The 24,954-nt window shown below is 44.7% G+C and overlaps 1 pseudogene across 1 annotated transcript; it reads right to left on the reverse strand.

The window, feature by feature from the left end:
* Nucleotides 1-1,849: 1,849 nt before the first annotated feature.
* Nucleotides 1,850-11,502, reverse strand: LOC311080950 (outer dynein arm-docking complex subunit 4-like; annotated as a pseudogene). The gene is made up of 11 exons (XR_014609502.1): nucleotides 11,178-11,502; nucleotides 7,308-7,499; nucleotides 7,141-7,196; nucleotides 6,844-6,991; nucleotides 6,515-6,739; nucleotides 5,175-5,303; nucleotides 5,000-5,078; nucleotides 3,835-3,921; nucleotides 3,524-3,720; nucleotides 3,237-3,337; nucleotides 1,850-2,200 (listed from the first exon to the last, which is right to left on the reverse strand). The product of XR_014609502.1 is annotated as an outer dynein arm-docking complex subunit 4-like (transcript).
* Nucleotides 11,503-24,954: the final 13,452 nt, after the last annotated feature.

Below are 24,954 nucleotides of genomic sequence, written 5' to 3' on the forward strand. Positions count from 1 at the left end.
AGTTCGCGCCTTTGTGGGCAGAAAAAGAAAAGGCCAGCAAAGAGTGGTTTACAGGCTTCTTAAAGTGGCATACAATGCTGTCACTAAGAGAGCCAGAGGCAAATAGCCTTGCCAGGGCAAGTAGCTTCAACAGAAAGAATGTTAATGCTTTCTTTGACAACTTAGAGAAAGTGTTATGCAAATATGAGTTTGGATCAGGAGACATTTGTAATGTTGATGAAACTGGGGTCACTGTACATAAACCAGACAAACTGGTGGCCAGACGTGGATTCAAACAAGTAGGGTCACTGACCTCTGCTGAAAGGGGAACCCTTGTCACACTGGCCTGTGCTGTCTCAGCCACAGGGAATAGTATACCTCCATACTTTATTTTCCCCCGTGTCAACTTCCGCAATCATTTCCTGATCAACCGGCCGCCTGGCAGCAAAGGAGAGGCAAATTCCTCTGGATGGATGAAAGACACGCACTTTGTTGACCTCCTGAAACATTTCAGTGAACATACAAAGTACTCATAGGAGAAGCCCTGTTTACTCCTTTTGGACAACCACAAGTCTCATCTGTCCATTGATGGACTCAATTATGCCAAAGAAAATGGGTCATTCCCACCCCACTGCTCACATCGGCTCCAACCATTAGACAGGTCTGTCTACGGGCCACTAAAGAGGCACATCAACATTGTGTGATGCCTGGATGAGGAACAACCCCAGGAAGACACTGTCAATTTATGACAAATCTGGACCTACGAAGAACAAGGCAGCTAAAAGAAGAAAAATCATACAAGAGTCATCATCAGATCATGAAGAGTGCTTCTGCCTCGTCTATATAGAGCCATTTTTAAACAGTCGTCCAAAGGAGACCTGGGTAAAATGTGTAAAATGCAACAATTGGGCCCATGATGCTTGCACCTCAGGCCAGGCAATTTATGTGTGTCAGAATTGTGACTCTGAAGATGAGTCTGATTAGTCAGATACAGGGCATCTGTTTTGTTCAGAGGTTAAACATGTTAAGTGAGTTATCTGCAGCATTTCATTCAGTTATCATGGATCTATGTGCAAGCCGGAGAAGCAAGTTTGAGTTTAAAATTCAAAGTAAATTGGTCTTGCCACCTAATGTGTTTTGATTGAAATGTTTATTGTTTGGATTGAAATAATTGTTTTTCCAGATTCTCCAGGCACGATTATTTATATTTCCAGTTCTGGTTTGAATTTAAAAATTAAAATCAATATTCACAATTAAGTCGTTGTGTTCTTATTTTTAGATAATCTAGTGTGACAACTTACCAGCCAATGGGGCAAATTGTCACAAGTGCACACTCTCTATTCAACAGTCTACAACTCCATAACGAGATAAGATATTAAGATGTTATGAATACAACATATGTGCCCAAGACTTCCTTCTTTCATTTGGTATGACATTTACACCATTGTGATGCTCAGTAAATGTTAGTGTGAAAAGTGTGACAACATACCCCACTCTCCCCCATTCAGTGTTTATGACTCAATTCCGTCCGTGTTGGGCTTTACTTCCAGTTTTATTTGCAGTAGTTTGCGCGTTGGCTTGATGAAGAGATTCTCAGCTGATCATCTGATGTGATGTGTGTTGCAGCAGCGCCGTCATATCTGGCTATAAAATGTCATATAACACGCTATTACACATTTATTTTTTAGCATTGTTGGGAGGAGTAAAATTTACATATGTAGATTCAACAACCAGATGCACGTACTGGCAATTTTGTCACTTGTGATCATTTTTGTTGAGCACATACGCAAAGTCAATATCGACTCAATAGATGGAGTGTAACCTAAACTCACTTGAATGATTTTCAATTCAGACATGTTTCATTATGAGTATTTCTCTTTATCAACAGAAGGTAACAGCACAAGTGTGTGTCTATAGCAAAACATTAACAGTATCTGGGCAACATCGCTTGGACATGATTTGTTATAACTCTGAAACTGTGACAGTCTGTTTATGTAATATTATGCAAAACATATTTTTACCATTTGCAAACAAGCACAGAGAAGGCAGTCATAAAGTAATCCTTAACCAATGACACCTGAATGCAATCCAACACAATGTTCCTCAGGCAAATTTTATTCCACTAGTAAGGATGCATTAGTTCTGACTTTGATTGCAGACATTTTATTCAGATGGGTTCCTCGTCTTACTGGGTCACTCTGTGTTTTGCTTCACGAAGAGCCTGCAGGGCGAGAAATTGAGGAGTTGATTAAAGTGAGTCAAATAATAGCAGAGCAACATGAAGAAATATGATATTAGAGCAACGGGATAGTCAAGAATCGAAACATGCAAAAAATTAAAATGTAAATATTACAATTATCAGTTCATATTATGACAACACAACTAGTATTGATGAGTATTCTGTCACCATGTACTAACTACGCACAACACAACAAGATTCCAGAGACGTAATGCGTGCAATGTAACATCAGAACAGCTGTTTTCCTGGCATAACATTAAGACAACGTTTTCATAACTTTTTATTTTCATTACTTCTAAAATATTTCTCCAAGCATAATCTTTGTCATTGCTTTCCTTACAGAAGTCACTGTGGTTTTGTCATATTTCTTAGCTTCCATAATCAATCTCCTTTTATCCACTTTTAATGTTTAATATGCACAAGCCCCACGGGGTGATGCCATAGAAGTAGAAACTAAGCGAAAGACAAAATGTAGTGTGGCTTGACGGAGTTGCCTGACCATTTAAATGAGTGACTAACAGTGAGAAACAGTTTCAAGGGAATTCTACAGGATAGACATTGCAGAATATTACTAACCAGACTCTCAAGGTGTGAGGCTTTAGGTGTGCTCACGTTAGTGAAATTTTGGTAAAATTTTGCTGTCAAAAAAGGTCAGTTGTCCATTGTCAGTAGCAATGTATGAAGCATAGGCTTACACTTTCAAACCAAGCAGCTTTACAAACCAAGCGTGACCAATATAAACCCAATGCTAAATCTGCATAGGGGAAATCTTTTGTTCTTGCAAAATTTCTGATCGCAATTTGCCAGCAAACATTTGCCGAACAATGGTAAATGTGACCGCATCTTTAGTCAAACTGACAACAACTTCCATATTGGTCCTCTGTGACATACACAGAAACAATAGCGCGCATCCAGTGTGATTCAGAATCTCAGTCATTTTAATGTAGTTTGAAGGGGACTATAGAAAAGGCCGCGAGCGAGATGGATGGTGAGAGGGATGAGGGAGAGAGAGTGAGACCTTCTGGATGGCTTCGCTGGCGGAGTCGTCCTGCAGCAGTTTTGCCCGGTCCAGTGCTCTCTCAAAGTGTAACACACTGGCCTTGTAGTTACCCAGCTTCACTATGTAAGAGAGAAAGAGGATGTAAAGTGATGTAATCGCACAGCATGGCGTAGATCAAATACACATAACGACCACATGAACGTCCTATTGATTCTGAGCATTGTGGGAAATCAGATTATTCATGGTCACAGAGTGCATTTAACTGCTGACTTCCTGGGATTCTGGGCGATGTAGTTAGGACTCACATTCGGCCTGCGCCATGAGCACACTGGCATTGAGCTGCCATTTCTCATCAGTGATGTCATCCGCTGCCGTGAGCGAGCGGGAGCCATAGTCTCGTGCTTCTCCATAGCGCTTCAGCTCAAGGTAACAGCGGCCGATCTCATGGAACAACCAGGCTTTCTCTAACCCGCCACATGCTAGAGGCACCTTCTCCTCCCAGCTATGCAAACACACACATAAACACACACACAACAAAATTAAATCACTATTACAATAAACTTGTCTGTGTACATCAACACCAAAGTAAACATTAATTAAAGGCAAATGCACTTACACTTCTATAGCTTGTTGGAACTTGCCAATCCGTGCGTACACACGGCCAATGTTGTCCAGAGCCCTGGATTTACTGTCCGTCAGGTCGCTATGACACGAAGCACAAACCAAACACACCTGATGAATAGTAGTTTATTAAGTCAAGTCACCTTCATTTATGTAGCGCTTTTAACAATATGGATTGTTTCAAAGCAGCTTTACAGTGATAATAGGAAATTACCGTAACAGATTGTTTAGGCTCTACAAAAGCTCTAGGATAAAGTTATTGTCCAGCTAAAGTTAGTTTTGATTGATTGATTCACTTCCGTTGTGAAGATCATTAGTTATTAACTTAGGGGCCGCTAACACAACACCGCTCTAACAGGAAAACCCTTAATGCGCTCCGGCCGTTCATCCGCACAAAACAGTGGCTGGCGTCTCGAGAACGCACTCCCTGAAATAGGTTCGAAGGTGCAAACGATTATCCGTTATCTCTGCGCAAACCTCAAAAACGCAAACCCGCGAAAACACAGATGTCACGCACATGCGCATTACGTGTTCAGTCCAAAGGTATGCGCGTTTGAATACATATGTGCGCAGGCGTGTAGTCCTTCTTTACAAATCAACCCTCAATAAACTACTTGTCTGGCCTTAAACATTTATAATACAGAAATGTTTTGTCGCGTTTGCGTAGCCACGCGATCTGGAATTATCCCGACAACATTTTATCTGGGGACTGGTTGACACTTCAGGACTGCATTATCGTCGTGTCCAGACGCAGGTCCTTCATCAGATCTGGATACGGCAGACTGCGGTAAACCTCGGATAAACTGAGAGACTAATATTAGCGTAGACGCCATCCTTCTTATGATGTAACAAGTACATCAGGATTTATGCCTAGCATTGAATTATAGAAGCTTTCCTGTAGCTCAAACAGTAGAGCATGGGCGCAACACTAAGGTCATGGGTTCGATTCCCAGGGAAAGCAAGAACTGATAATAATGTAAATGTGTACCTTGAAATGCAATGTAAGTTGCTTTGGATAAAAGCGTCTGCCAAATGCATAAATGAAAATGAAATGAAATGAGAAGTCTATAATGTGTTATGTGTATGCTAGGCTAAAGCTAGGCCAAATGAACCAACCAAGAAAAACAAAAGGTAGTTTTCCTGCTCTCATGAGCGCTCACCCTTTCTTTGCCAGCTCCAGATCTTTCTCATGATGATGCAGAGCCTTGTCCATATTCCCAAGATCCATCAATGCATTGCCTACACAGAACATAAAAGAAAATGTTGTATCTCTGATTCTTCTGCTATTGATATTATATATGTAAGTATTGGGCCGATGAGATTCCCAGACTCTACCAATGCAGCTGTGCAGGTTCCCAAGCACTTCTCTCTTATTGGGCAGCACCTGCTCAGACCATTCCTTCACCGCCTTCATGAGCTCACGGGCCTTCTTCAGGCCGCTTTCTGCATCGCCGGCACTCAAGGCTGCCAATTAAACAAATTATTCTCAATAATCCCAATAACATACAGAACATTTTCTGAAAATGTTTGCCAATCCAAATGTCATGCGATACCAGAGTGTTGCTAAGATTGTTTCTATGAGTCTATAGGATTTTTTGGCCTGTTTTATTGTCCACCAGGAAAAAATCATGTGTCACCTAAAAAATCTCTTAAGGTTTGGTAATTTTTGTAAAATTCACCAGAAGTCATTTTCAAATTAAGCAGTTTTCTGTTGGTCAATGTGGTGAACCCACGTGACAAATGTGAATCTCATGTGAAATTTGTTTCGCCCTCATGTGAAATTCCAGAATGTATGGACTGGATTCCCATTGAAAAGACTGGATTTCGCCCACGAAAATCCGCCAAACAACAGTAAATCTGCAGCAGCTTTATAAAAGTAATAACACTTCTCAACAAGTAGCAGAATTTGATGTATTGTTCATGTCCATGGCACAAATGGTACACAGTTATGCGCCAAAGTTTCATAGTTATATTTAGGGGTTTGTTCAAATGTCCTTAGCAAGCATTATTAACTTACATTAATAAAATGTAAATAATCAGCTGGGTGTGTTATGTATCTGGTCTGCTAACACACACATTGTGGAGTGACCTAGAGAATAATTAGGATCATAATTCCAACATTATCTCCAAGTTGTCGTAGGTCAGTCACTCATCAGTTAGCTAATAATCATAGGCATACACTGCAGTTGACAAGTTTGGGGTCGGTAAGATTTTTTTTTGGAAAGATAAATAAATGAATCTTTTATTCAGCAAGGATGCATTAAATTGATCAAAAGTGACAGTACAGACATTTATAATGTTACAAAAGAAAGTATCACATTTTCCACAAAAATATTAAGCAGTACAACTGTTTACAACATTGATAACAATAAGAAAAATTTCTTGAGCATCAAATTAGCATATCATAATGATTTCTGAAGGATCATGTGACTCTGAAGACTGGAGTAATGATGCTGAAAATATTTTAAACCGTAATAATATTTCCCAATATGATCGAACAAATGCAGCCTTGATGAGCATCAAATATTTATTTCAAAAACATTAAAAAAATCTTACTGACCCCCAACTCTGACAGTAGTTTATGATTTTGCGTGTGCAACATTAGTGTGCAACTAATGCTGAACTTTGTTGTTAGGAACCTAATGCTGTGAACTTTGAACTCTGCAGAGGTTCACCTTTGTCAATATCCTCCAGACTGGCGAGGACATATCGGGTTGGGTCTGAGGGTGGCTTGTGTTGAACCCGGCTCCACCGCTGCTGCGTTAGTGTTCGGTCTCGTTGACGAGCATAGATGGGCTTCTACTGCTGCCAGAATGCTGTCCGCGTGTCCAGATAGGAGATACAGCCCACGATCAGATCTTGCACACGCTCTCCAGTTCCAATCTTACCTTTTATAAGATCTGTATGGGAGCAGACTGCCATAATTTATAGAATATGGACCATCATAGATGCAAACTAACATCAAACAAGTCCTAAAAACACATGTGCATCTAAAAACACACACCTTCATCTTGCAGAAGTTTATCTAAGAATTCTCTGTCACTGTACAGTTCTCCCAGAAGTTGCTTGGCTGCTTTGTCATATTTGCTCTTCTTCTGGCCATGCTTTTTGGATTCCTTCTTATGAGAATGATTCAAATGCTTGGGACGAACCTTTGGGAACGCATCAAACAAACAAATATGCATTACTAACTGCTAAAATGAACATAAACGTAGATTATAAACAATGGTGTGATGGTGTGGTATGAGTGACGGGGAAGGTGGCATAACGGAAGAGAGGGAACGAGCAAGAGATAGCTCACCCCGTTGTAGAAGAAAGACAGGTCTCCTTTATTTTCCAACTTCACAGAGGAAGGACCTTTTAGGTCGGGGAGAGAGAGGCAGAAGAGGGTTACTAACTTAAGTCACTTTGTTGTGCAACCAAAACATGAACTCCTCATTTCTCATCATGTTGTGTCTAAGGACTTACTGCCCACTGAGTTCTCGATTGCCTCTTGAGCTTTCTGGATTCCCAGTCTGAACTCCTGTAGCTCTGAACGTAGCTTATGGCCTCTGTGATAGTAGACCAATGCAAACTCAAAATCCCCCATAGTGTAGAGGGCTTCAGCCTTCTGATACAGACCCTGCAGGACACAGGATGGAGAACCAGGAATATTGTGGACTATTAATAAAAAAAATATAAAAAAAAAGAATTGTCTTATATTTTAATCAATTTTGAAATGTCATTTTCAGCATCATTACTCCAGTCTTAATTCATTGTCACATGATCCTTCAGAAATCATTCTGATATTCTGAGATGCTGATTTGATGCTCAAGCATTTTTTTTTTATGATCAATGTTGAAAACAGTTGTGCTGCTTAAAGTCCACCTGTAGTCAATCATTTTATCGCTTAAAAATAATCTCTGATCACCAAAATGACAAGTTTGCAAGTTTCGAGGTCATGGTGCAGAGGACCCTAGGTTGATGTTACTCCGAACCATCCCTTTAACTGCATTTTCCTTTTTGGAGAATTGGCAGCCTTGGCGCCGCCATCTTGGCAGGATACGCTATCCGTTGCCATGGTTACTTCAACAGTGAGACCGAGAGAAATAGCGACAGAGCAGCTTGATATTGGTTTGCATTTTGCAATATGCTGCAGTTTCTTGGGAATAAATGGAAAAGGAGGAAGCGAAAGGAAAGGGGCTCTATCGGGAGAGACTAAACAACAACGCCAGGCAGCGTTATTTAGAGAAACTGCTCGACATAAACAACATGGACCCGTACGACATGCCAGCTACAGAATGGACGAAAGACCCAGAAGCACTACCACCTTTCACATGATTAAATGTAAATGAAAGCTCTGATTCAATGATTCTTTTGCACCATCACTCAAAACTGAGCACTTCAGTCTCTCGCTGCACATTTATGAGGGTGTTTTAGTAAAAAGTTAATTTACTAAAAAGTTTTGTTTTTACTACGCCCACTCGACCCAGGCACGAGGAAAACATGGGTGAAGTGTTTGACCAAGTGGTGGTCCTAATAAATGTGAGTGAAAGTGAGAAGGCACCAGTTAGCATGTCTTCAGGATCATCAGGCCAGTTTGGCCAGCCCTCTCCTGCTCTTTTTCCTCACCAGTCACCAGTGTCCCACCATCAGGTCACCCCGCAGACCCCTACAAACTATGGGTGCTCTGCCAGCTCTTGGCCACACCAGTAAATGTGTATTATATGCCATTTTATTTCTGTATTTTTATAGGGTTTTTTTTACATTCAAGAAATATAGTTGGGAATGTCTATATCATAAATGGTCCATTCTGCAGAATTGGTGCAAACTGCTGTCCCACAACCAAAAAAAAAAAAAACCACACATTTAAAAAGCATTTGAGTATTCAAATTTTATATGTTTACAAAGATCCTTCTATTATTGTCAATTAAATCCCACAATAATATTTACAATAACAGTAAGCTTAATATATATAAAACCATAATTTATTGGTTACTTTCAATTGGCTATCATGTTGAGGGAAACGTGTTCAAAAGTCTGAAAATCTGTGTGTAACTTTAAGGAACGTCACTACCAAAAATCTTTTTTCTGCAATTGAGCAAACGCTTTTGGGTGTTATTTCATAAAATGTAGTTCCCTTTCGTAGTCACTCCGAGTTACGTCGGATGACGACGAATGGGGTTTCGCTTAGAAAGCCAATAATCTTCGAGTATATAAAACGAGCCAATGGCAATGAAATGCCATGGGTCTGCGGAATTTGCATAGCGTATCTCCGCCCCACGCAGGGGGTATATAAGGAAGTGCGCGAGCAACATGCAGATATGTTTTCGCTTCGGAGCCAAGTTGATTCTTCACTCCACAGCCAAACTCTGAGTTACAGTGAGGAAAATAAGTATTTGAACACCCTGCTATTTTGCAAGTTCTCCCACTTAGAAATCATGGAGGGGTCTGAAATTGTCATCGTAGGTGCATGTCCACTGTGAGAGACATAATCTAAAAAAAAAATCCAGAAATCACAATGTATGATTTTTTAACTATTTATTTGTATGATACAGCTGCAAATAAGTATTTGAACACCTGAGAAAATCAATGTTAATATTTGGTACAGTAGCCTTTGTTTGCAATTACAGAGGTCAAACGTTTCCTGTAGTTTTTCAGCAGGTTTGCACACACTGCAGGAGGGATTTTGGCCCACTCCTCCACACAGATCTTCTCTAGATCAGTCAGGTTTCTGGGCTGTCGCTGAGAAACACGGAGTTTGAGCTCCCTCCAAAGATTCTCTATTGGGTTTAGGTCTGGAGACTGGCTAGGCCACGCCAGAACCTTGATATGCTTCTTACAGAGCCACTCCTTGGTTATCCTGGCTGTGTGCTTCGGGTCATTGTCATGTTGGAAGACCCAGCCTCGACCCATCTTCAATGCTCTAACTGAGGGAAGGAGGTTGTTCCCCAAAATCTCACAATACATGGCCCCGGTCATCCTCTCCTTAATACAGTGCAGTCGCCCTGTCCCATGTGCAGAAAAACACCCCCAAAGCATGATGCTACCACCCCCATGCTTCACAGTAGGGATGGAGTTCTTGGGATGGTACTCATCATTCTTCTTCCTCCAATCACGTTTAGTGGAATTATGACCAAAAAGTTCTATTTTGGTCTCATCTGACCACATGACTTTCTCCCATGACTCCTCTGGATCATCCAAATGGTCATTGGCAAACTTAAGACGGGCCTTGACATGTGCTGGTTTAAGCAGGGGAACCTTCCGTGCCATGAATGATTTCAAACCATGACGTCTTAGTGTATTACCAACAGTAACCTTGGAAACGGTGGTCCCAGCTCTTTTCAGGTCATTGACCAGCTCCTCCCGTGTAGTTCTGGGCTGATTTCTCACCTTTCTTAGGATCATTGAGACCCCACGAGGTGAGATCTTGCATGGAGCCCCAGTCCGAGGGAGATTGACAGTCATGTTTAGCTTCTTCCATTTTCTAATGATTGCTCCAACAGTGGACCTATTTTAAACACCAAGCTGCTTGGCAATTTCCCCGTAGCTCTTTCCAGCCTTGTGGAGGTGTACAATTTTGTCTCTAGTGTCTTTGGACAGCTCTTTGGTCTTGGCCATGTTAGTAGTTGGATTCTTACTGATTGTATGGGGTGGACAGGTGTCTTTATGCAGCTAACGACCTCAAACAGGTGCATCTAATTTAGGATAATAAATGGAGTGGAGGTGGACATTTTAAAGGCAGACTAACAGGTCTTTGAGGGTCAGAATTCTAGCTGATAGACAGGTGTTCAAATACTTATTTGCAGCTGTATCATACAAATAAATAGTTTAAAAATCATATATTGTGATTTCTGGATTTTTTTTTTTAGATTATGTCTCTCACAGTGGACATGCACCTACGATGACAATTGCAGACCCCTCCATGATTTCCAAGTGGGAGAACTTGCAAAATAGCAGGGTGTTCAAATACTTATTTTCCTCACTGTATCTCTTCACTCTCTTCGAGACGAGCCTCTCTCCAAGTGTTGGTGTGACAGCGAGTTCCAGCGGGTGCACATTCCCTGCTTATCTGTGCAGTGATTTGCCAGAGTGTGTGTGTTCATCTCCCTGGTCGCTTCAACATTTGCGGAGAAATCTCCTTTCACAAAAAGAGCATTGCACGCGGCACGTCTTTTTAAAGATGCCTCGCCCGTGCATTTCTGGTTGCGGTCTATATGTGTCTGACTCTTATGGGCACAATCGTGTGTCTGGGTGTCGAGCACGCTGAGGCAGCGTTTGTGGATGAGTCATGTTCCCATATGCCCATCGCACGGTTGTGGTCGAGACTCAATGACCTTCGTGGTAGAGTCCCCTCACCCGCACCCCGATCTACGAGCTCCACGAGAGCTGGTACTTCGGCTGGCGGCCAGAGTGACCTGAGGGTTACGGTGTGGAACAAAGCGCCGACTATTCTACGCTCCACACCGTCCTCTAGCGCCGTGCAACCCGCAAGTGTTTCAAATGAGCCTGCAGTACAGTCCACTGGCTTGCCGCAGGTCTCATTTGGCGCTCCAGAGGAAGACCGTATGTCGATCGCTGCATCACAAGGTGGGCAGGAGTCCTTGGGAAGTGACGATTCGGCTGTGCTGCCACCCTCGGGTGTCCCAGCATTGCCCGAGTCTGATCCCGAGCTGACGGCCATGCTTTCCTGGGCAGCTGCGGCCATTGGTCTTGAGTGGTCCCCGCCACCTGGTCCAGTGCGCTCGCGGCTGGATGATTGGTTTTTGGGAGCGGCCGCTGACCCTCGTCGCTGCCCAACCCCAATACCTTTCTTCCCGGATGTGCATGAGGAGGTCACAAGGTCCTGGAAGGCACCATTGTCTTCCCGTGATCGCTCGGCGACCTCCTCCGCCTTTCCTCCTCTTGATCAGGGGACTGCTAAAGGGTACACTGGGGTTCCCCAGGTCGAACGCTCTGTTGCGATGCAACTGTGTCCTCAGAGTGCTTCCTCCCGTGGCGACCCAAAGCACCCCTCCAAGGCCTGTAGGTTCTCCTCCACCCTTGTGGCGAAGGCCTACAGAGCTGCGGGGCAGGCAGCCTCCTCACTGCATGCCATGGCGACGCTGCAGGTCTACCAGGCCCAGATGTTGCGTGACATGCACGAGGGGAGGACTGACCCAGCACTCTTCGATGAGTTGCGTGCCGCCACCAACCTCGCTCTCCGGGCGACGAAGGTGACCGCACGCTCGCTGGGTCAGGTGATGTCCACTTGTGTGGTCCAGGAACGACACCTGTGGCTTAACCTGGCTGATATGCGGGAGGCCGAGTGGACCCGGTTCCTCGACACCCCCATATCCCAGGCTGGCCTCTTCGGCGGTGCAGACGAGGACTTTGCCCAGCAGTTCTCGACTGCTCAGAAGCAGATTGAGGCTTTAAAACATGTCCTGCCCCGGCGGCCCGCTGCTCCGGCAGCGCAGTCGTCGGCACAGGTGCCTCAGCCTGCTCGCCGCCGAGGGCGCCCTCCTGCGGCTCCCGCCCCTCCCGATCGGCCCCAGCAGTCCGCTGATTCCGGGTCGCGTCGTGGAGGAAGCCGCAGGAAGGCGCCACAGCCCTCTCCCGCCCCGCGCCCTGCTAAACGCCAGGCCAAGCGGCGCTCCTGAGACGGGCTGCTCAGAGATGGCGCTGAGTTCTTTTCAGGAGACGGTAGCAGGGCCGCTCCTTCCCCCGGTGGAGGGCCGGGGGAGAATCCTTGGTTGTCCCATTCCCGCTGCTCGTCCCACGACGAGCAGCACCCTAATGTGGTCAAAGAAAGAACTCACTCTCCCATCTCTGAGCACACAGAGTTCTCGGATGACAGTGCGTGCCGCTCACGAGCCTCGCCACTCTCGTCCCCCTCTGTCGCCAGAACCCTGCCAGAGCACGCCCCCGTGGGACGCTGGTCCTCCCCTGGTCTCCTCTGGCAGGACGCGGCTAATGACCGTGCCCTTCTTCCTGAAGGTCGTCGAGGCAGCCCTTGTTCCCCTTCGAGAACACGGGGTTCGCATCCTGAACTATCTCGACGACTGGCTGATCCTAGCTCACTCTCGAGACCAGGTTTGCGAACACAGGGACCTTGTGCTCCGGCACCTAGCTCGTCTGGGCCTTCGGGTCAACTGGGAGAAGAGCAAACTCTGCCCCGTGCAGAGGATCTCTTTTCTCGGTATGGAGATCGACTCGGTCGCCATGTGCGCGCAGCTTACGAGCGAGCCTTCAATTGCCTTCGTCAATTCGAGGGCAGGAGTGCGGTTCCACTGAAACTCTTTCAGAGGCTCCTGGGGCATATGGCATCCGCAGCCGCAGTAACGCCGCTCGGATTGCTTCATATGAGACCGCTTCAGCTTTGGATTCGCGATCGAGTCCCGAGGTGGGCATGGCAACACGGCACGCTCCGAGTCCCAGTGACTCCGACCTGCCGTCAGACCTTCTCCCCGTGGTCGAACCTCAATTTTCTACGGGCCGGAGTTCCCTTAGAACAAGTTTCCAGGTATGTTGTTGTATCAACAGATGCCTCCACCACGGGTTGGGGCGCCATGTGCAATGGACATGCTGCCGCGGGCTCCTGGACAGGACCCCAGCGCCTTTGGCATGTCAATTGCCTCGAGTTGCTGGCTGTACGCCTTGCCCTGCACCGCTTCCGTGCGTTGCTCAAGGGTCAACACGTACTAGTCCGATCAGACAATACCGCCACAGTAGCGTACATCAACCGTCAAGGTGGTCTATGCAGACCTTGCGCAAGATCAGGGAGGACGAGGAGCAGGTCATTTTGGTTGCCCGTATTGGCACAACCGCACCTGGTTCCCAGAACTAGTACTCCTCGCGACAGCACCTCCCTGGCCAATTCCTCTGAGGAAGGACCTGCTTTCTCAGGGACGGGGCACCTTTTGGCACCCTCGTCCCGATCTTTGGAACCTCCACGTGTGGCTCCTGGACGGGACGAGGTCACTTCCGCTAGAGCATCGTCCACGAGACATGCCTATGCGTTGAAGTGGAACCTCTTCGTCAACTGGTGTTCTTCTAAACAACAAGAACCCACGAAATGCCCCATTAGTGTCGTGCTTTCCTTCCTGCAAGAAGGGTTGGAGCGAAGGCTGTCTCCCTCCACCCTGAAAGTGTATGTTGCCGCCATTGCCGCACATCACGACGAAGTTGATGGTAATTCCTTGGGGAAGCACGACCTGATCGTCAGGTTCCTGAGGGGAGCGAGGAGACTGAATCCTCCTCGTCCTCCCCTCGTACCCTCTTGGGACCTCTCAGTGGTTCTAACTGCCCTGCAGAGTGCTCCCTTTGAGCCTCTGCAATCAGTGGAGCTTAAGTTTCTGTCAATGAAGACAGCACTCCTGGTTGCATTGGCTTCCATCAAGAGGGTAGGGGACCTGCAGGCATTTTCGGTTGACGAAGCTTGCCTGGAATTCGGACCGGCTAACTCTCACGTGATCCTGAGACCCCAGCCTGGATATGTGCCCAAGGTTCCCACCACACCCTTTCGAGACCAGGTGGTGAACCTGCAAGCGCTGCCCTTGGAGGAGGCAGACCCAGCCTTGGCAATGCTCTGTCCAGTACGTGCCCTCCTTGCTTACGTTGACAGAATGCAGTGTTTCAGGACCTCAGACCAGCTCTTTGTCTGTCATGGTGGGAAGCTGAAGGGAAAGGCTCTCTCCAAGCAAAGGTTGTCTCACTGGATAGTGGACGCCATTGCTTTGGCTTACCAGCAGCAAGGTCGACCATGCCCCCTTGGTGTGACGGCCCACTCCACTCGGAGTGTGGCATCCTCTTGGGCTCTAGCGCATGGCGCCTCGCTAACAGACATCTGCAGAGCTGCAGGCTGGGCGACACCTAACACGTTTGCGAGATTCTACAATCTCCGAGTAGAGCCAGTTTCTTCTCATGTACTCGCTTCAACTAGCCGGTACTAGATTCTGCTCAGGTGTCTTCGCTTGCTCGCCATTCCTCTCCACGGATGGAATACGTGCGATATTCTTCTCAGGTGAGCTTAATAAGCCCTGAGTCTCCTCCAGCACTGACGACATCAACGCCAGAGTTATGCCACCGGCAGCTTTCGCGTTTGGCTAGGTGCCTCCATGTGCATGGTTCCCCCTCTGGGCGACCTCCACATGTGTATTTCCACTGTAAGCCTCTCTGAGCATGTGTCTTTCCCTCGGCAAGCCACCTTGCCACCCCTGGGGTTGACATATTCCACCTGCGGCTGGACACCCCAGTGATTCTCCATATGCAGCCCTTCGCGGTCATATGTGTATTCCAAGTCCCCCCCTTCGGGTTGGGCATGATTGCATATTTCCACTGAGATATGCTTCCCAGTGTACCTTGGTATTCCTGTGTTAAGTAGGAGTCCTTCGTCCGTGCCAGTCTCACGACAGAGAGCTCAGACTTACGCAGGGCACTGGAAGACAGTCGAGAGGTGGCGTGATTACACTGGGAACCCCATTCGTCGTCATCCGACATAACTCGGAGTGACTACGAAAGGGAACGTCTCGGTTACGTATGTAACCCTCGTTCCCTGAGTAGGGAACGGAGACGTTACGTCTCCCTGCCACTCCGCTGTACCGCTGGAACGCCTGAGTTCAGTCTCAGCTCCTCAGCGAAGAAACATATCTGCATGTTGCTCGCGCACTTCCTTATATACCCCCTGCGTGGGGCGGAGATACGCTATGCAAATTCTGCAGACCTATGGCATTTCATTGCCATTGGCTCGTTTTATATACTCGAAGATGATTGGCTTTCTAAGCGAAACCCCATTCGTCGTCATCCGACATAACGTCTCCGTTCCCTACTAAGGGAACGAGGGTTACATACGTAACCGAGACGTTTTTATGTGTGTACAACTGTCCAGAACTGAGCTAGGTAACCATGTGCTGGTCATCATCTTTGAACTAGGCTCAAAAGTATCTAAAATTGTCACTACCAAAAGAGTCATGACCGAAACATGTCTTCACTGTTTTTGTAGTGACAAAAGGGAGCACACAATAATTTATTTGGGGGAAATAAACATAATTTAGTACAGTTATGCAAATCATTAGTATCAATGTTTTAGTACGTGAGTTAAAATTCTGTAATGTGATGTGGTCGCTATCAAAACATTTCTGTCACTACCGAAACATGGGATGTTTTGTCTAACATAAAGTATATTGAATTATCAACTAAGATGTTATTAAAATGTTTGGTTCAATGTATATTCAAACTAATGAATCCTTAACTTTGAAATCAGTATGATTAACTAAATGCCTTTTTCAAAGACAGATTGAATTCAAATCTTGAAATATTGTTAAAATTTTAACCGTTAATGATTTACCAGTGAAAACCTTTTTTTTTTTTTTTTTTAAATAGCAAAAAAAATATTTGCAAGGTAGATGTAAACAAAATATGAATAGGTCAATATTAGCCTTCCTATTAAATTATTTATTATTGTGTTTCGGTAGTGACAAATTTGGGGAGAGGAAAATATTCCAAAACTTTCTGAAAATACAATATGATAATTAACTGCACACTTACTAGAAATGTGTATCTTGGATATTACACAATTTGCATACATACAAAATTTGTGAAAAAATAAATTTTTTCCAAGACGTTTCCAACTTTGACTTTGAACCAATTCTCTAGAATGGCCCTGTGTCCTTATATAACTGGTAAACTTCCACTTGCTTTGGTCAGTTATCACAAACAAGCATTACTGTTCTGGTCACTTTTGTACAAACACAATTTTTCTCCTAGCAGGAGTTTTATATGGAACAATGGTGATATAATTCATAATAAGAAGTCATTGTACATGGAGAACTAGGTTCGGCACAACATTTTAATTGTAAACCAGCTTATTGACAAGAATGGCAAATTTACACGTACCCTAATTTTATTTCAAAATAAGGTTTATTTGTAAATGAAAAATAATTTAACAAAGTAATTAAGGTCATCCCTAATGGCATAAATAATCTGAACCAAATTATCAGGCGTAGATATTAATAATACAGCCTTACAAAATCCTCAACCTTTTGTAAATGGTCTCTCCTTATTTGATAAAGGTTTTAATAACAATTTTATATGGAATTCCTTTAATGTCGGATCCAGTCCTCCATGTAAATCAAAATGATATACCTTGTATATCTTGGCACAGCATTTGGACATTACCCTATAAATATGTTATTTCTAATAAAGCAAAACAAATAATGTACAAAATTATTCATATCCTGTAAATGCAGGCATCAGTACATATATTCATACTGTTTGTGATAAATGTACTTTTTGTAACACATCACTTGAAGATATTGAACATTTATTTTTGCCATTTTTTCTATTTCTTTTAGGACTGACTTTAAAATAGACATGAAAAAAAAATTAAACAGAACTCTTGATTTAAAACCTCATGACATTTCCCACTGAGCAAGCGACGTCTGTGGACGTACAAAACAGGTTGATATCAAGTCCGTCCGTCCAGGCCATGATCTGAACGTCCATTGACAGCCAGAATTAGTCGATTAATGACACTGAGAAATTATGTTCAATCTGGCCATAATCTAAACGTCTACTGACAGCCAGAACTAGTTCAGAAAAGACGTTCATACTGGCTATAATCTGGACGTCCGTTGACATCCAGAAACAGTCCATAAATGACGCGAATAAAGATGTCAAATCTGGCCATAATCTAAATGTCCACTGACAGCCAGAACTAGTTCAGAAAAGACGTTCATACTGACTATAATCTGGACGTCCGTTGACATCCAGAAATAGTCCATAAATGACGCGAATAAAGATGTCAAATCTGGCCATAATCTAAACGTCCACTGACAGCCAGAACTAGTTCAGAAAAGACGTTCATACTGACTATAATCTGGACGTCCGTTGACATCCAGAAATAGTCCATAAATGACGCGAATAAAGATGTCAAATCTGGCCATAATCTAAATGTCCACTGACAGCCAGAACTAGTTCAGAAAAGACGTTCATACTGACTATAATCTGGACGTCCGTTGACATCCAGAAATAGTCCATAAATGACGCGAATAAAGATGTCAAATCTGGCCATAATCTAAACGTCCACTGACAGCCAGAACTAGTTTAGAAAAGACGTTCATACTGACTATAATCTGGACGTCCGTTGACATCCAGAAATGACTGACAGCCAGAACTAGTTCAGAACAAAATGACAAACAATATCTGTAAATTAATTAACTGACTGTTAATTTACGGACTCTATCATTAACTGTTAAATTGATCTTGCTGGTCAGACACCAACAGGGTTCATGATGCACACATGACACATGGTGCTTTTAAGTCCTCCTGGGAAGTTTGTATTCATGAGGTTTTACTATTTTTTTTTTTTTTTTTATGTTTTAAATTAATTTATGAAGCCACTGTAAAATGTATCATTACATGTGTGGCCGTTCAAACGTTATGTCAGGAAATAAGACACAGCCATAACATCTAAAGAAAACGGGTTCTTTTATTCCTGACTGAGCCTCAAATGAGACACAGCGTTAATGTATATTTTTGTTCAAGAGAAAAGCAGTTTTAGAAACCATTCCAATTAATAAGTGAAATTGGCATAACAAAATAAACTATCAAACTGACTCCAATGAGTGCAGAAAACAAAGTAATAAGAGTCTTACAAAACAAAACAAATAAAAAGGTGGTTCTCACATTGATAATCTCAGAAACAAATAAAATGAGTGCCAAAAACAACGGTAGTGGCCTGTATGTGCCTAATGAAAGAAATAAAACAGCATACATGAAAAATCTGCACATTTCACCACATTAATACATTACAATACACAGTTTGACCCCTTCTGTTCAAATCAAACAGTAACTACACAAGAAAAATAGTATACACGAACAAAGGTACAAATATTCTTTATAACTTATACATAAACACTTTAGGAGAATAAAATGATCAAAACTCACTCTTATTGAGACTTTGAAGCGCACAGAAAAAGCTCACGTGGCAGCTGGTGCACGTGCAATATCACGTGTGGCTGTTCTCCCCTCTAACACGGCATAAAGAACAATAATTACTCAAAGTTGCATTAATATATGAAATAAACCGTGTTATTTAACCTTTCAACAACTTTTTATAACATATTACAGAGTAACTCACGCTCAATCTTCCCCAACGTCTCTGTATTTCCTTTCCCCACGGAAGATCTCTCACGTGCAGGAACACCACACTCGTATGAGCAGCGAAATCAACCATACACTCGACAATATCACACGGCTGTTATCACCACAGATTCACAAGTCAATATCAAACTGGAAATGTTCTCTCTTTAACAGTTTAATCGACTATTTCTCCCTCTGTGTGACTCTTGTCTCAAACTGCGCTCTCTTTCAGTCTGAAGCCGGTCGCACACCGGACGCGCAGCTCAGCGCCGCGCAGCGCAGCGCCACGTCTTTTAAATTCGAACACATTATTCTCTATGAGAGTACACACACCGGCGGCGTCTGTCCGCGGCGCCCAGCAACGGCTCAGGACCGTGTTCAAAACCCTGCCGCGCCACACAGCGCCATTTACATAGTTTTATATTAAATTTATATTTATGTGTCTCAAATCGTAGTTAATGTATATACGGACTTAACCCCGTACTGCAATATACATTTAGTTTTATATTTATTTACAGAAATCAGAAAATTGCTGATGCTAACGGATTTTCAGGTGGCAGTTGTCCTAGACGTGGCGCGGCGCGGCGCTGAGCTGCGCGTCCGGTGTGTGACCCGCTTGACGCGCTCTCTCTCATCTGCGTATGCACACACTCTTAAAGGGGACAGCGCAAAGCAAACATAAGGGCAAATCACCAAGGGAATTAATCAAATATCAGGCTATTCCTGCCCCGGTTACACATGTTATATTGTTATACTATAATACTGTCATATTTTGTGCAGGCATTAGCTTACTTCATCGTAAATAGAAAAGCCTGACAATGTAACTGCTAAATACCAAAGTATTGTGGTATTACATGTTTCTCACTGACACACTCATAACTCTTCAAGATCGGGCTTAAAGAAAATCCCAATCTTCCTACTCATATTTTCATCATTGTGGCGGCGTTCATGTGTGTTCAATTTTTAAATACGATCTTTATGATACAGGTATGTCTTGAATGCATCAATAGCTCTAGTTTAGGGACAATCCATACAAACAATCTTTACTAAACAGACTGTCACAGTGAGAAGATTTTTGTCCTTTATCAATGCTAAAGGCCTAACTGCAGTTAATACCATGCTGTTAAATAAACGTCTGTAGACAAGTCTTAAGGTTAGGGTTAGGGTTAACCTTAACCCTTAATTTCTAACCCAGACCCGGTTTCACAGACAGGGTTTAGATAAAGCCAGGATTTGTCTTTAGTTCAATTTGGGTATTTCATTATAGCTTTTAAAAATGTGCCTTAGAAAAAAAAAAAACATTACTGGCGTGCATCTTGAGACCAAACAATGGCACTGCCATAAGATATGTCAGTACAAGTTGCTTTCAGGTAATACAGCTCAAACATGCATTTTAGTCTGGGACTACAGGCTTAAGTCTTGCCTGTGAAGTGTGAAACCCAGGGTATTATGTTGTAACTTGTATACAATTATGCCAATGTTACCAAAGTGTTGCGTTGGACAGAGGATTAACCCTAAACCAACAGGTTGTGTACCAGTGCCACACAGGGTGAAAAAGGATGTTGACATTATTAGGCATAAGAGTGTTTCTAAAGGAAAGGTCAAGAATTTGTGAAAGTGTAAAAGGGTCATTATGGGTCACATGAATGTAACTGTCACCACCATGATACCAATTCATTAGATTTTCATATAGATCTACATACAGAATTGTATATGAATATATGCAGTGTTTGCTCTGTTTAATATACTGTTTGCTCTATTAAATTGCGCTTTATCAGAACAGTGGTAAATAAATATTATATATGGTCAGTTACTGTAAGTTCTTACAGTATTTTTAATCTTTTATTTAATGTTTAATTTTTAATCATGCACTGCAATGAAAAAACAATTTAACCAATTGATTAAATATAACAGCCAGTCCACAAATACAACCAAATAAATAGCACATTATATATATATATATATATATATATATATATATATATATGTTCATATTTTCCTGTAATTGCAATGTTGCCACACTATTGGCTGTCTCTCCTAGCTGTTTCGAGCATGATTGGTTATTCTCTGTTTATTCTGACTGTCATCCAGGAATCTAGCCAATGACAACTATGCGCGCCTTTACGAGTCAAGTTTGAATAAACGTCAGTTGAGTGAGTCGGTGTTTGCTTTGCTGCTGTCACGGTTCATAAATCCATTGTCTTCTTCTTGTCTCGTGTTCTGTTGTCATGTGTGTGTTGTGCATTGATTGTGTGGGCGGGTCGTCTGATCAGCGATCATCAACAATTAAGCTCATCACTCCCGTCACCAGCTGCAGCTCATCTCATCACCCCATAAATACTCACCACTTTCTCATTTCCCCTGTCAGATCGTTGTATGTGGTTTCCCGGTTGTGTTCCCAGTCTTCGTGTCGAGTTTGTGCCTGCCTTGTTCCTGTTCCTGTTCGTGTTCACTTGGATTTGGATTACTCGTCACCTGGGATTCTCACCGCACCACTTCACCGTCTTCACTGGAACATCTGACCATCGGGGTCCCTGCGTTACCATCCTGTGTCTCAGCTGATCATTGTTCTTTGTTTTTCTACACTTCAATAAATGAGTATACTTGCAATTGCTTCCTCATCTTTTACCGTTACAGAACGATCTGACCAAAAGCATGGAAGCAGCGAGTGGTTCCTCCAGTCCTATGGAGGATTTTCTGAATCAATGCATGAAGAGAATGGACACGCAGGAGAAGAATCTCCATGAGACAGCTCGCGCTGTTCAGGCTCTGGTAACGCAGGTGTCCGGGCTCACCCAGCAGCTACAACAACCACAGGTTCCCGCTGCGCCACCCGCACCGCCGATTCCCCCACCACCATCAGCGGACCCATCCCAGTCAGAGCCCCGCCTGCCGATTCCGGAGGCTTACGCTGGTGAACCCAATTACTGCCGATCTTTTCTGACCAGATGCTCTATGCATTTTTCTCTGCAGCCCCGTACTTTCCACGACGAGCGAACCAAGGTCGCGTTTGTTCTGGCGCTCCTGACTGGGAAAGCGGCGCTTTGGGGAACGGCGGTGTGGGAGAATCAGGAAGAATGCTGCTCCTCGTTCCAGAGGCTCTCCGAAGAAATGAAACAGGTGTTCGACCGTTCCGTGTCCGGACGTGAGGCTGCCAGAGTATTAGCCGACCTTCAACAAGGAGAAAGATCCGTATCTGACTTTTCGATCGAGTTTCGCACTCTGGCAGCCGAGAGCCAATGGAACGAGGAGGCGCAGTGGGACATGTTCCTGCATGGGCTGGCTGACCGCGTCCAACGAGAAATCTACGCCATGGACCTTCCGGCCAGATTGAGTGATCTCATTGCCCTGGCGATAAGAGTGGATGGTCGTCTTTCTCGAGCTGATCGACGTCTTCAGTCCCAGCGGGTCCCGGGAGGGATCGAGGGACAACGATCCAGAGAGAGGGACGCGGTCAGCCCCGTCGAAGATCACGAGCCCATGCAGGTGGGTCGAGCCCGGCTTTCCCGGGAGGAGAAGGAAAGGCGGAGATCCCTGGGCCTTTGCATGTACTGTGGAAGAGCGGGACACTTTGCTTACAGCTGTCCGTTAAAAGGCCCAGCCCGGCAGTAAATATGAGGCTACTGTCGGGTGGGATCTCTGCCGAGAAGACCTCATCCACATCTACTCTCCTTCCGGTAAGGCTCCGATGGTCCTCTCACCTTCACGACTGTCGAGCACTTCTGGACTCTGGGGCTGAAGGTAATTTCATGGACTACACTTTTGCACTCAAGTTTCAAGTTCCCCTCAGATCCCTCACACATCAGATTGCAGTACACGCTCTCAACGGTCAAGAACTCCCCACCATTTCACTTGCCACCGAAGACATCACCCTCATCACATCAGGCAACCACACTGAAACCATCTCATTCTACATCATGGACACTCCCCTTGCACCCATCATCCTTGGTCATCCCTGGCTCACCCGTCATAACCCCAGAGTGGACTGGTCATCACAATCTGTGTCTTCGTGGAGTAGCTTTTGTCATAAGTCTTGTCTAGTGTCTGCCTGTCCGTCTGTTTCTGTCCCTGTGTTTCAGGAGGAGACAGTGGAGTTATCTAACGTGCCCGCGGAGTACCTGGACCTGAAGGAGGTGTTCAGTAAGTCTCGGGCTGCTTCTCTTCCTCCGCATCGTCCCTATGACTGTGCTATAGAGTTATTACCAGGTACGTCTCCGCCTAAGGGCAAGTTATATTCACTCTCTGTTCCGGAGAGAGAGGCCATGGAGAAATACATTTCTGATTCTCTAGCAACGGGGTTCATCCGTCCTTCCTCTTCTCCAGCGGGGGCGGGATTCTTTTTTGTGGGGAAGAAGGATGGGTCGCTGCGACCTTGTATTGACTACCGGGGGTTGAACAACATCACGGTAAAGAATACTTATCCTTTACCGTTGATGTCTTCAGCTTTCGAGAGGTTGCAGGGAGCATCTATCTTTACGAAATTGGATTTACGAAACGCTTATCATTTGGTCCGCATCAGGGAGGGGGATGAGTGGAAGACCGCTTTTAACACCCCCAGGGGGCACTTTGAATACTTGGTTATGCCTTTCGGCCTTTCCAACTCCCCAGCGGTCTTCCAGGCACTTGTCAATGACGTGTTACGAGACATGGTCGATCAGTTCATTTATGTCTACCTGGATGACATATTGATTTTTTCTTCGTCTCTCCAGGAACATGTGCAACACGTCCGACAAGTGCTTCAGAGGTTGCTAGAGAATGGGCTTTTTGTCAAGGCGGAGAAATGCGTTTTTCATGCACAGTCTGTTCCTTTCTTAGGTTACATCATCTCGGTTGAGGGAATGCGCATGGATCCTGAGAAGGTTAAGGCTGTGGTGGATTGGCCAAACCCAGATTCCCGTAAGGCCCTACTGAGGTTTCTGGGGTTCGCCAATTTTTACCGGCGTTTCATTCGCAACTTCAGCCAACTAGCCGCACCTCTGACCGCCTTGACCTCCCCCAGTACTACGTTCAGGTGGTCAGACGCAGCCTCGGCTGCGTTTGCCAAACTGAAGGGTTGCTTTGTTTCAGCCCCTATTCTGATAACCCCTGATCCATCACGTCAGTTCGTGGTGGAGGTCGATGCGTCAGAGGTGGGGGTAGGTGCAGTGTTATCCCAGCGTTCTCCTTCAGACGACAAGATGCATCCCTGCGCGTTTTTGTCACATCGTTTATCCCCTGCCGAGCGTAATTATGACATTGGCAACAGGGAGTTGTTGGCAGTCAAGTTAGCATTGGAGGAGTGGCGCCACTGGTTAGAAGGGTCGGGGGTACCTTTTATCGTCTGGACCGATCACAAGAATTTGGAATACATTCGGACTGCTAAAAGATTGAACTCCAGGCAGGCTCGGTGGGCTCTTTTTTTCGGTCGTTTTGACTTTACTCTCTCGTACCGCCCGGGTTCTAAGAACATCAAACCCGATTCTTTATCGCGCATTTTTGACCGTTCCGAACGCCCGTCTACTCCCGAGTGCATTTTACCAGAGAATCTATTCATCTCTTCACTCACATGGGAGGTTGAATCGAAGGTCAAGAGGGCCTTAGAAGGGGTAACGCCTCCGACTCGTTGTCCACCGAACCGTTTATTTGTGCCTGAGGGTCTACGGTCCAGCGTTATTCAGTGGGGTCATTGTTCCAATGTGGCTTGCCATCCAGGAGTTAATCGTACTCAATTTTTAGTCAAGCAACGATTCTGGTGGCCTGGTATGGCTCGTGACGTTCACAGTTTTGTTTTGGCTTGTTCAGTCTGCGCCATAGGTAAGACTTCCAATCGGCCCCCGGATGGGTTACTTCAACCGCTGCCGGTGCCTTCGAGACCCTGGTCCCATATCGCTCTAGATTTTATCACCGCCCTCCCACCCTCCCAGGGTCACACGGTAGTTTTAACCGTGGTGGACCGGTTCTCGAAGGCGGCCCATTTCATTCCCTTGCCCAAATTACCCTCAGCCAAGGAGACAGCGTTGATTGTCGTTAACCA

This window comes from Abramis brama (assembly GCF_963993115.1).
Source record: "Abramis brama genome assembly, chromosome: 1".
In the NCBI taxonomy this organism is placed as follows: domain Eukaryota; kingdom Metazoa; phylum Chordata; class Actinopteri; order Cypriniformes; family Leuciscidae; genus Abramis; species Abramis brama.